The sequence below is a fragment of the Balaenoptera musculus genome, chromosome 4 (genome assembly GCF_009873245.2).
Source record: "Balaenoptera musculus isolate JJ_BM4_2016_0621 chromosome 4, mBalMus1.pri.v3, whole genome shotgun sequence".
In the NCBI taxonomy this organism is placed as follows: Eukaryota; Metazoa; Chordata; class Mammalia; order Artiodactyla; family Balaenopteridae; genus Balaenoptera; species Balaenoptera musculus.
In genome coordinates this window covers 76,189,932-76,202,168 of record NC_045788.1, presented here as the reverse complement: position 1 = coordinate 76,202,168, position 12,237 = coordinate 76,189,932, and the positions used below count along the sequence as shown (strand labels likewise).

At 36.4% G+C, this 12,237-nt stretch overlaps 1 protein-coding gene across 8 annotated transcripts in view; it reads left to right on the top strand.

Moving 5' to 3' along the window:
* The window catches only part of SEC22A (SEC22 homolog A, vesicle trafficking protein), a 75,931-nt gene that overhangs the window by 47,018 nt on the left and 16,676 nt on the right, over positions 1-12,237 (top strand). The window lies entirely within an intron of this gene.

Genomic DNA, 12,237 nt, shown 5'->3' with positions numbered 1-12,237 from the left:
ACCTAATTAACACATATTTATTTATTATCTACTCTCCCAGGAGGTACTGTTTAGAGGTATTCTGGGGACACCAAAATATGTGTGACGAGGGCGCTGCAGTCTCAGACCCAGATTGAATTGGGGAGGCAAAGAAGTCCACAAACAAATGTCAAGTACAGAAAGTTTGGAAGAGGAGTCGTCAGTGTGAGTCAGGATAGGCGAAGGAAGCTCTGTGGTGAGGGAAACTCTGGGAGGGGTGAGCAGGACCTAGAAGGATCTGAGTGGACAGAGAGGAGTAGAAGAAAGAAGAGGGCATTCATGGGCAGGTTTTTGTCCTACCGCTGGGTATTCCTACCTAGTTATCTGCTCCTTTTCCTTTTTTACTGGTGGCTGCCTGTGAAATCACTAATTTCTTCAGATATTGCCGACTATTTTGTTTTCCAGAGGAGTTTCTTCCAGATACTAAAGCTACCAGAGTATACTTTTTCTCTTATTCTTTCTGTAAACTTTTGAAACTCCCTTTCTTAAAGTTAAGCACATCTCAGCCTTCCTTTCCCTGTTTCTACTCACTTTCTCTGAAGATTTTTTTGACACTTCCACGTTGTGAATTAGTTCTCTTTTTTTGGCCAGTATTAAGCCAAGAATATCATTTGTAAAAACCCAATCAAGACACCTTCTATTCTGTTTTTAAATAGCTGTTAGTTTGGGGGAATATTCAAGAGAGTGCCATTTTGAGTACCCTCTGAACGTCCTCAGCCATATGAAGCCAATAGCAGAGGACATCACAGGTTCCAGGCAGCTGAGCTTTGCCTCCAGGGGGTTGGGGGTCTTCTCATGACTTCCGAATTCCTCTCCCGAACATCCTGGGCCTGCAGGTAAAGCCCCTCTTCCCTTTCAGGCACAGGACAGCTGGCTACTGTCTCTTGTCATTCCTGCCCCTGTTTCTTAGCCAGTTAGCTTTATTCCAGCAGGATTTCAATTTCGAGCTAGTTAAACAACCTGCCAAAAAGAAACAGGCAATTTGGAGACTGCTGACTGAAAATACTAATAAATAAGAGCCTCTCTTGCCTTTTTTTTTTTAACTTGATGTAGTGGAAAGAACAGTAGCATAGGAGTGTGAAGAGTTGATTTTTGTTTGTGGAAGAGAGCAAGAGAGAGGGTTGGCTCCAGCTGAGCTACTGATTAGCTCAGTGACCTTGAGTAGCTCACCTTACTTTCTGGTCCTCAGTTTCATTGCTTATAAAATGAAGGAGAAAGGTGGATTTGATGAGTATTTCTCTAAGTATAGGACACATTTACACCTGGTTACACAGTAGATGACTTTAGGTGGTAGAGAGATAAACATTTTTAATTTTAAGAGTTATGTATTTAATGTATATTAATGTATAGTGTCTGTGTTTGTTAAGGGATACTAGTTTCTATTAATGGTAGAGATATAAAAATTTCCTTGTAAAAGAAAGTAATTTTAATAGAAGTCACCTTTATGACATATCTTAATAAATAATGGTATAATTAGTATTTAGAGTTGTCAAAAATTATGAAGGTGGTTCTGCGAGGTTAAAATTTTATTGTTAAAATAATTCTCTGGTTGTTTGAAATTGGGAAACTAATAAGGGGAGGGAGCAGGCCTGGGTAGAGGAAAGGAGAGCCTTACCATCCCTGACTTAGAAGACAGTACATAAGTTGCAGAACCTGGGGTTTAGGCCGCATGATCTTTAAGTTAAAATTCAGGCAAGGCTGTCATATCTCACAATTTTTTCAGGCACTCATATCCTATCCCTTCTCTTCCTGGACTATTTCTTTCCTCTGATTCACAACTTCAAAACTAAGCAAGTAGTATAGAATGGATGAACAACAAGGTCCTACTGTATAGCACAGGGAACTATATTCAATATCCTGTGATAAACCATAATGGAAAAGGATATTTTTTAAATGTATGTATATGTATATCTGAATCACTTAGCTGTACAGCAGAAATTAATGCAACATTGTAAATCAACTATACTTCAGTAAAATAAATTTTTAAAAAAACTAAGCAAGTAGTATAAACTACAGCTTTTCATGGCTTTTGAGCTGCTATCCCCAACTAATGCCTGCCTTGATTCCTAAGTGTTTCCTGTTCTCCCTCTGATCAGTAATGTCTTTGCCTCATCACTGTTGAGATTTTCAGAAGAATAGTAATCTGATTAAACTACCACCTATGTGTAACTGACTGATACCTCTGAGATTTCTCAGCCTACTTATATTTTAAAAAGGCAACGTTACAAACCAGTATCTCTCATGAACATAGATGCAAAAACCCTCAACAAAATATTAGCACATTGAATCCAACAATGTATAAAAAGTATTATACACTACAACCAAGTGGGTTTTATTCCAGTTTTGCAAGGCTGATTCAACATCTGAAAATCAGTTAATACAATCTATCACATCAACAGGCTAAAGAAGAAAAATCATATGGTCGTATCATGCTTTTTTGTCAGAAAAAGCGTTTGACAAAATCATGATAAAACTCACAGCAAACTAGGAATAAAGGGGAACTTCCTCAACTTGATAAGGAATATCTACAGAAACCCTACAGCTAACATCATAATTGATGAGAAACTAGATGTTTTCTTCCTAAGATTGGGAACAAGACAAGGATGTCCCCTATCACCACTCCTATTCAACACTGGAAGACCTAGTTAATGCAATAAGACAAAGAAAAGAAAAAGTATACAGTTTGGGAAGGAGGAAATACAGCTGCCTTTATTCATAGATGGTATGATTATTTATATAGAAAATCCCAAAGAATCAACAAACTCCTAGAACTAATAAGTGATTGTAGCAAGGCCACAGGATCCAAAGTTAATGCATAAATGTCAATTGCTTTCTTATATATCAGCAGGGAACAATTGAAATTTGAAATTAAAATTACAATTCCATTTATATTGGCGCACCCCCCCCCAAAATGAAACACTTAAGAATAAATCTAGCAAAATACATAGATCTATATGGGGAAACCATAAAACTCTGATAAAAGAAATAAAAGAAGATCTACCATGTTCATGGATAGGAAGACTCAAAATTGTTAGGATGTTGGTTCTTCTCAACTTGATCTGTAGATTCAACACAATCCCAATCAAAATCCCAGCAAGTTATTTTGTGGATATTGACAAAGTGATTTTAAAGTTTATATGGAAAGGCAAAAGACCCAGAATAACCAACACAATACAGAAGAAAACAAAGTCAGAGGACTGATGCTATCCAATCTCAAGACTTAGTTAAGCTATAATTAAGACAGTGTGCTACTGACAAAAGAATAGACAAATAATTTAGCCAATGGAACAGAATAGAGAGCCTTGAAATAGACCCACACAAATATAATCAACTGATCTTTGACAAAGCAACAAAAGCAATTCAGTGGAGAAAATATTCTTTTCAACGAATGGTACTGGACAGCTGCACATCCACGTGCAAAAAAAAAAAAACAAAAAGAAGCTAGACACAGATCTTACACCTTTTACAAAAAAGTTAACTCAAAATGGATCACAGACCTAAATGTAAAACACAAAACTATAAAACTTATAAAAGGTAACAGGAGAAAACCTAAGGGACCATGGGTGTGGTGATGAATTTTTAGATCAATACCAAAAGCATGATCCATGAGAGAAAAAAATTGGTAAGTTGGACTCAATTTTAAAACTGCAAAGGACATTTTTAAGGGAATGAAAAAGATAAGCCATAAGCTAGAAGAAAATATTAAAATATTTGCAAAACACATCTGACAAGGGCTTGTATCTAAAATATACAAAGAACTCTAAAACTGAAGAAAGCAAACAACCCAATTAAAAAATGGGCTAGGGCTTCCCTGGTGGCGCAGTGGTTGAGAATCTGCCTGCTAATGCAGGGGACACGGGTTCGAGCCCTGGTCTGGGAAGATCCCACATTCCGTGGAGCAACTGGGCCCGTGAGCCACAACTACTGAGCCTGCGCGTCTGGAGCCTGTGCTCTGCAACAAGAGAGGCCACGATGGTGAGAGGCCCGCACACCACAATGAAGAGTGGCCCTCACTTGCCGCGGCTAGGGGAAGCCCTTGCACAGAAACGAAGACCCAACACAGCCAAATAAATAAATAAATAAATAATAATTAAAGGTGCTAATAATTAAAAAAAAAAATGGGCTAAAGAACTGAACAGACACCTTAACAAAGTAGATACACAAGAGGCAAATAAGCATATACAAAGATGCTCAACATCATATGTCATTAAGAAAATGAACATTGAAACAGCAGTAACATACCACTGAACATCTATTAGAATGGCAAAATCCAAAAAACTGATAATACCAAATGCCGATGAGGAAATGGAACAATAGGAACTCATTCATTGCTGATGGGAAATCAAAATCGTACAGTCACTTTGGAAGACAGTTTGGCTGTTTCACACAAAGCTGAACATAGACTTATCATATGATCTAGCAGTCATGCTTCTAGGTATTATATACCCAAATGAGTAGAAAACTTACATCCACACAAAAACTTGCGCATGAATGTTTATATCAGCTTTATTTGTAATTTCAAAAAGCTGGACGCAATTAAGATGCCCTTCAAAAGGTGAATGGATAGGGACTTCCCTGATGGTCCAGTGGTTAAGACTCCGTGCTTCCAATGTAGGGGGCGTGGGTTCAATCCCTGGTTGGGGAACTAAGGTCCCACACGCCATGTGGCATGGCCAAAAAAAAAAAAAGAGGCGAATACACCCAAATCCATCATTAAAAAAAAAAGTGAATGGATAAACAAACTTCAGCAATCCATACAATGGAATATTATTCAGTAATATATGAAAAGTGAGCTATCAAGCCAGAAAAAGACATGGCTAAACCTTAAGTTCATATTGCTTAATGAAAGAAGCCAGTTTGAAAAAACTATATACTATATGATTCCAACTGTATGACATTTTGAAAAAGGCAAAACTCTAAAGACAGTAAATGAAAAGATTTGGAGGGAGAGAGGAAGGGCTAAATAGTAGGAGCATGAGATTTTTAGGGCAGTGAATCTGTTCTGTATGTTACTATAATAGTGGTTATGTCATTATACATTTGTCAAAAGTGATAGAACGTACAACACAGAGTGGGCCCTAATGTAAACCATGGACTTTAATTAATAATAGTATGTCACTATTGGCTCATCAGTTGTACTACATTAATGCAAGATGTTAATGATAGAGGAAACTGGGTAGGGGAAAGAATGGTTATATGGGAACTCTGTACCATCTGCTTAATTTTCTGTAAACCTAAAACTGCTCTAAAGATAGCAGTCTATTCACACACACATACATACACACACACACACACACATGCTTCTTGCCTCTGTCTTAGAATCTACAATTTCTCTAGAAGCTTCAAGGTTTTTTTTTTGTTTGTTTGTTTGTTTTAAATAGTTCCTTAAAACTGGTGGTAGGGTGTGAAAGCAGCATGGGGTACATTATGAATGGGGAAAAGGTTAGAGTGGTCTTTTTCATTAGTAGATCATTTATAATTTGGGGCACTCTCTGGATGCTTGTATCTTTGAAGATGTGTCTTTCTGATGGTTGATACAGAATTCTTTCTTTTTCACTGTCGTCCTAGACTAAATTCACCCCAACAGCACTGCTTTCTCACTTGACCCAGGGAACTGTAAATTGGTCCATATGGGATTTTTAGCTATCTGGGAACTAGGGGCACCTGGTTATGTTGTTCTCTTAGCATTGTTTTAAATCTTTGTTCTGCCATAACCCACATACACTCATCAACTCATCAACAGTTGAGGTTCCTAAAACAGTGATGCTTTAAGAGAGCAGTGAGGAAACAAGAGTGCAAAGTTGGGGGAATGTAGTCCACAGGTACTTTGTCACTCATAGGTAGTTTTAAGGTATCTTCCAGAAAATTCTGATCCTCTCACCTAAATGAGAAATACTGCTTTTGGAAATTCACTGGACCAAAAGTAGAGATCCCATTGTTCCAGTTATTGGGGATTTTACATCTGCATAGAGAGAATGTTCTGGTAAGTGACTGGTGCTTGGAGATATGTTTCCTTGTCTTGTTATGAGAATAATGAGGAAGTACTATGTAGTGTTGGATTCCATGTCCTAAAAGATGGAATGGACCATAGGCAAACAAATGGAGGTGAACGTCAGAATGCAGAGGGCACTGTGATAAACTTAGACCTCTTAGCAGGATAGGATTAGGGGTGCAAACTAGATTAATTTCAGCGAGTACATCCTTTATAGCTTGAATTAACCTGAAAGAAGATATACACAAAATTAGGGACCTGAGTTCTCTCCCTTTTAATTTTCCCACATTAGCACCTATTTTATCATTGTTCATGACTTGTACTGGTTAAAAGGTCCTTTTTATTCTCACTAAAGCCATTGAACTTAAGACATACTCTTAGCCTTCTCTCTGGTTCATCATTGTACTTTGTGTTAGGAATAATCTCTAGAGTCGCTATAGATAATTTTTGGTCAGTGAAGTAGATCTTTTCGAGGTAGTCTGCTGTGTAGACTTGAATGCAAAATCCAGGACGTGGGGCTTAAACTTTTATCTGTTCTGAAGTTACCTGTATTGGTGTTAACTCAGATCATGGTGGTGATAGAGGAGGTGGAAAGACAGTACCTAAATTAAGTGGCCTCAACATTTCTTTAATACTTGATTTAAGAGCAAAGGATTTATTTGGGGATCATATTTTTAGATCTAGTTGAAAATGTGTAGTGTATTTCCTGAGTGTGAGCATTGTATCGATATTAATTTAAAGTTTGCTTTCTTAAGGCTGTGAATTCTAAATACTCTTCTCAAATGCTAAAAACGATTGCCACGTTTATCTTCTAGTATGTAGCTTGGTGCCTGAGGCACATTTAAATTTCAGAACCCACATGAACCAACATTCCTGTATAATGTTGTTTGAAGATACAGCACAAGTTTGTTTCTTCTAGATTAATAACTGCCTCTTAGGGTGATAAGGAGGGATTTATTAAAATGTGTAGTGCTGAAGTTTTTCTTTGGTATCTGAGTTCAGACTGAGGAGGTTTAGGATGAATACAGTTTTTTTTTATTAAGTTGGTAAATTTGATTTGGTGTTCACAGTAATGTGTAAATTAGATTATTTTCACTCATTTCCATACTTTGTTCTGAGTTTAGAGATGTTAATAAGTTTATTGTGAATTGACACCTCACAAATGTATAAGCTTTTATCACATTGGGTTTATTTTTCCTGTGTTCCTTTAAGGATCAGGCTTGAAGCAATGATCTTAATTAAGCTGATGCCAACCTAGAAGTAATTCGCATGTGGTACATTAGGAAAAAATTTGAGTATTCTGATACAGCAGTAGACATGCTGACCTGGAAGTCAGAGTACCTGGGTCCCATCTGCCAGTTAACTAACTTTGTGACCTTAGCTTGGTTATTTTATCTTCTTGGATCTCATTTTTCTTTTCTGCAAGAGGAAAGTTTTAGACTACATAGGCTCAAGGACCACTTCAGTACTAAGGTTCTAAGACTCTCTGATTCTAAAATTGTTTGTAATGGATACTACAACTAAAAGTAATCAACTTGCTTTTATTCCTTGAGTTCTTTATTTCCAGTAGATTTGTTACTACCTTTTAAAGAAATTACATACCTATTAAAGCTCACTGGAAGTTTGGATTTATTTAGTAGCGTAATATCTATGCTAAGATGCATTGCTTGCTTTCTTCTAAAAAAATAAAATGTATTTTTCCTGAGTTCTATGCTCATTGTTAAAGAACTGGGGGAAAATGTATAAAGAAGAAAAGAAAAATCCCAAATGTTCTTATTTTATTAATATATACCATATATATACATATCATATCCATTATGTAACTTTGTGTCCTTTTTTTCACCTAAGATTAAAAAGTGAATTTTTCCCAATTATTACAAACATTTAAATAGTATCATTCTAATACATTGTATGGCTGTTATATGAAACTTCTGCTTACCTCTTTATCCTCACCTTAAAAAAAATTCTTTCCCTTTATTTGTTATTTTTCAAGCAATATTGGTAATCTAGCATCCTCTGAAGGTGAATGTGATTTTTAAAAATTTGAACTCCTTATCTCAGCCCTTCCTTCCCCGCCCCACCTTTATCCCTTCTCGTGTCCACCCTGCGCCCACCCAACTCCCACTTCTGTCCATTCTCTAAACTTCTGCCCCATGTTTCCCCAACTTCTGGCTATTCATCTGGTTTTCATCTGCTTCCTCTCCACTGGCTCTGTTCTCTCAGCTCATAAATATGTTATAGCCTGCTGATCTTTAAAAAACGAACAAAAAACCCTAAAAAAACCTCTTGATGTATGTTCCCTTCTAATATTTTGAAAGCATAGGCTATGCCTGTTGCCCCCGTTCCCTTACCTCTGTTCTCTTAGTTTACTGTGATCTCTTTCCACCCTCATAATTCTTTCAAACATCGACCATTAAGTTCACCAGTGTCCTTCTGGTTGCCAAATATTGCAGCCACTCTTGAGGCCTTGTTTGATGTGTCCTCTCTGTCTCATCTCACACACTGTTCAGTTCTTCCTTTTGAAAATAACTCATTGTTTAAATTCAAAAATAATGTTTATTTTAGAAAACTTAGAAGCAAATGAAACAGATCACTATTAATAGTTTGATGTGTTACATTTTTCTTCTTGACATTATCTCATTCCTTCAGTTCTGTGAAACAATTTTCTCCTGTTGTATTTTTTTCCTATCTCTTCTTGTTCCTCAGTTTATTTGGTAAACTTTCTTCCTCCACCTGTCCTTTAATTTACTTATTTAGTTATTTATTTTTGGCTGTTTTTGGGTCTTTGTTTCTGTGCGAGGGCTTTCTCTAGTTGCAGTGAGCGGGGGCCACTCTTCATCGTGGTGTGCGGGCCTCTCACTACCACGGCCTCTCTTGTTGCGGAGCACAGGCTCCAGACACGCAGGCTCAGTAGTTGTGGCTCACGGGCCCAGTTGCTCCGCGGCATGTGGGATCTTCCCAGACCAGGGCTCGAACCCATGTCCCCTGCATTGGCAGGCAGATTCTCAACCACTGTGCCACCAGGGAAGCCCCCACCTGTCCTTTAAATAGTAGCGTTTGTGTCATGTCCTGGGCTTTATATTCTTCTAACTCTATACCTTCTCCTTGGATATTTTCATAACTTAGAGTTAATACATGTATATCCACAAATATCCACAGTCACGCATACACACAGTAAAATGTGTACATGGTAAATTTCAAAGCCTTTAATTTTCACAGTAAGTAATTCTCTTCCCATTTCTCCTCCCCAGAGTCAACCACTGGTGTATCCTTCTAGAGCGATCATGTGCATATGCTAATACCTATGAATTTATATATTTACTTATATAATTATTCTTTTAAAATTATTCCTTTATAAATGGCGGTATACTGTTCATAGTGATTTGCATCTTTTTCCACCTGACAATGTGTAGATCATTTCATAGCAGTATGTAGAGATTCTTTTTAGTGACTGCATAGCATTTTTATTTTCATTTGGATCCCTGTTTTCCCCCACCACACAACAGTTTATTTTGAAAGAATTCAAACTTACAGAAAGGTTTAAAAAAAAATACAATTAACATCTACCTGTATACGTACCTACCTTTCTTCCTTTATCTCTTTCTTTTCTTTTTTTTCTGAATCATTGGAAAGTAAAATTGTAGGTATTATGGCATTTTATTCCAAAATTATTCAGTATGTCTGTCTTAAGGACTAGGACATTCTCCTGCATAATCACAATACCATTCTTACACCAAAGACATTGAAGATCAGTGCAGTATTAGCTAATATAAAATCTATATTCAAATTTCACAATTCAAAATTGACCCCGAATATCCTTTATATATACTTTTTTCTCTCTCCAGTCTATCAACCAATCAAGAATTAAGCTTTGCATTCGGTTGTCATAGTCCTTTATTTCATTTAACTACTATTTAAATATATGACAACTAAACTAGAGCTCTAGGTTAAACTGTTCCCTGAAGCTGACTTAAATGTCTACTAAACATAATTATTTGGATATGTCACTAGCAACTCCAAAATACCTTGTCCAAAATGAGCTCAGTTTTTTCTGCTCTCAGACCTACTTTTCCTCCTGTATCCCCAACTTGGTGAATGGTATCATTTAAATGTTGCCTGAATAGGAGACCTTGGAGTCATCCTAGCCTCTTCCTTCTTGAAACTGCACAAGCTACTCCCTTTGCCTGGAATTCTCTTCCTACCTTGTCTACTAGTCCGTCCTTCAAGATGCAAATTAAGCTTTATTTTCTGTGCCAAACCTTCCCTGATCCTTTTTTTCTCCAGGTAGAATTAAATGTGTCTCCAGTAGGCTCCCTTAGTACCCTGTACACACTCCTATCCCATCAGTTACCACTTCAGGTGGGAATTGTTGTTCTGTGTATCTGCCTTCCTGGTTAGAGTTGAGCTTCTTGAGTTGGTGTTGACTTGTTTTCTGTCCTTGGTCTAGTGACACAGTACTTGGCCAATAAGTGTTTAATGAATGACTATTTATTGAATGGAAGAATATGTTTATAGATATTCTCTTTAGCAAGGGGAAATAAAGATTTTTCAAAGCTGAACTCAATTTGTCATGCATTTGTTGGATTCCTACTATGTGCACAGTTTCACGCAAGTAGTTAAGATTTAGTTTCTGCCCTGAAGGAAGGTTAGGATCTCATTGAGAAGACAAGGCCAGTACATTAGAGATTTAAACAATATTGAAAGGTAATCCTAATTATCTGATGAATGATGCAGACAGTAACCTCTGGGAAAGAGAAGTTAGAGAATGTTTTTGAATACTTACTGTGTGTCAGTTACTGTTATATTTTTGCCAGTGTTATTTCATTGAATCTCTACAACTTTTATTTTCAAAAAAGGGAATTGAAGTTAAATAAATAGTCCATGATCGTACAGCTAATAAGTAAAGATTTGAACCGAGATCTGGTTGAGTCCAGAAACATGCTTTTAAGTGTTCCAAAGGCAATTAAGAGAGTGTAAAGTGATAGTGTAAATTTAGGGAAAATACAGTATTCATTTGTAAGATAGTAATTAAATTATTATATAGTCCCACAATTAAAGGTTATATAATTATTACAAATTAAGTAGTTGAGAAATATTTAGTATTTTGAGAACATGTTTATGATATAGTGTGAAGTACTAGAAAGCAGTATGTAAAACTATGATTCCATTTTTTTAATGTACATATATTTTTGTACAGAAAGGATTGGAAGGAAGTACCTAAATGGTTAACAGTAATTCTCCCAAAGTTGTAATATTATGGACTATACGAGTTTCTTATTTGTAACATTCTGTTTCAGATTCTCTCCAATGAACATGAACTTTTATAATCAAAAAGGATCATTTAATGGACTGAAGAAAAAACAATCAAGCAGAACTTATTTAAAAGTCTTAGAATCATTAAAGTAGAAGGGTTTTGTGTTGACCTTCCCTGCCTCTGGGATTGAACTGGCCTAACCATCCCAGACAGATTAATGGTTTCTATTTTAAGATCCTCACTAGGATAAACCCCTTTCCCTCTGCCTTACAGGCACTTCTGTTGTCCAATAGCAAATGGAAAAGCAATTTTCTCTTTATATTATTTCCTGAAGACATGGTCGTGAGAGACACTCCCATGTCTTCTGGAAATTTTTATTGTATAAAGAGATTTTTTTCTAAAATAAGGGCCAAATTTAATGTTTCTACCTAGAAGATAGAAATTTGATGCTCCTGCCTGGGCTTTATGTTTTACTTCATAAAAACATTGAAAGAAATGATAAATATAGATATTTAAGAGGAATCAAAAAGGAATAGAAAAAAAGGGTTTGTTATATGTCTCTATTAGTTTTCTTTTAAAAGAAATATTCTATGAATAATCTATCTCTGTTTTTCCTCTGGGTGGTTTTTTTTCTAGCATAGCATGTATGACTGAATTTCCTCATTGAGATTTAGCACACTCTAGTGGACAGTAGCTTTTCAGTTTGGGTTGTCTTTTTTTTTTTTTTTTAAATCATGCCAAAGACTTTATTGGACAGTTCCGTAATGTGCTTACTAGATGGTAAAGTTTGTCAATATTTATTTGAGTCAAATAGTAATCCTAGCAAGCAGGCTTAACTTTATAGGCCACTGGTGTGTTGTACTTTTTTTTTTAAATTAATTTATTTATTTTTGGCTGCATTGGGTCTCCATTGCTGCATGCAGGCTTTCTCTAGCTGTGGCGAGCAGGGGCTACTCTTCATTGCGGTGCATGG